Raw genomic sequence first — 930 nt, 5'->3', positions numbered from 1 at the left:
GTGATGAAATATTTATTAAAAATTATAGTTCTGAAAATGAGAAGTACGTTTACGTGTACGTGAGTATAATGAAGAGTAACGAGAATATTATTCTCTAAATTTATCATTTATCACTAGACGGCGGATTTTATGAGATTATATGAAAGTTCCATTATCTGTAGAAATGATAAACGCCGCGTGTAATGGACATTTCAATGTTTAAACGATCAAACAAAGATTTATCATATATAAAGTAAATATTTCATTTTGCATTACAACTCCGCAGTCGATTTATTACTGTTTTAATTCGCGATTTCGGTATAAAATGAAATTTATATTTATCTTTAAAAATAACTTTAATACTTCAATTACATAATTCAACGAAAGAGAATTTTTTCATTTAAAAAATTATTATAACAAAAAGTAGTTTGCATGGATTGATTATGAAAAGTCTCCTCTACGTGTTGATTGAAAACTGAAATTCCTCGGACATTTAGTTTTCACGTAATACCTAATTTTCCGGAAACGGTACATGATAGCATAAGGAAAATTTTTAATGTTCTGACCTTGACTATCAAGGTCAAGATCAATTTCTTTTGAAGTGATATCCACCGAACCGGTGATGTAGAATCCCACATAGTGGATGTGAAATGAAATTTTTATACACCCCTGAACAGTGTTATTCGAATAAAGAAGCAGAAATATTAATTGTGTGCCAATTGAATAATAGGAAATCCCAGAGTTCAGACGATAAATGCAGGTACGTCGATATTTAAAGTTTGATACATTTAGTTTTATTTATTGTGTATTTATATTATGTACAAAGTAGTCTCTAACCACATAATGGACGCAACAAATGAATCTGTTATGTATGTACAAATATATAATTACAGATACATCGAAAATGTTTCACACATCAAACATAAAATTTATGCGTGTAATTGAATTTCG

This window comes from Ceratina calcarata, unplaced genomic scaffold (genome assembly GCF_001652005.2).
Source record: "Ceratina calcarata isolate Rehan_Ccalc_2016 unplaced genomic scaffold, ASM165200v1 scaffold97.2, whole genome shotgun sequence".
In the NCBI taxonomy this organism is placed as follows: Eukaryota; Metazoa; Arthropoda; class Insecta; order Hymenoptera; family Apidae; genus Ceratina; species Ceratina calcarata.
This window is presented reverse-complemented; position numbering follows the sequence as displayed.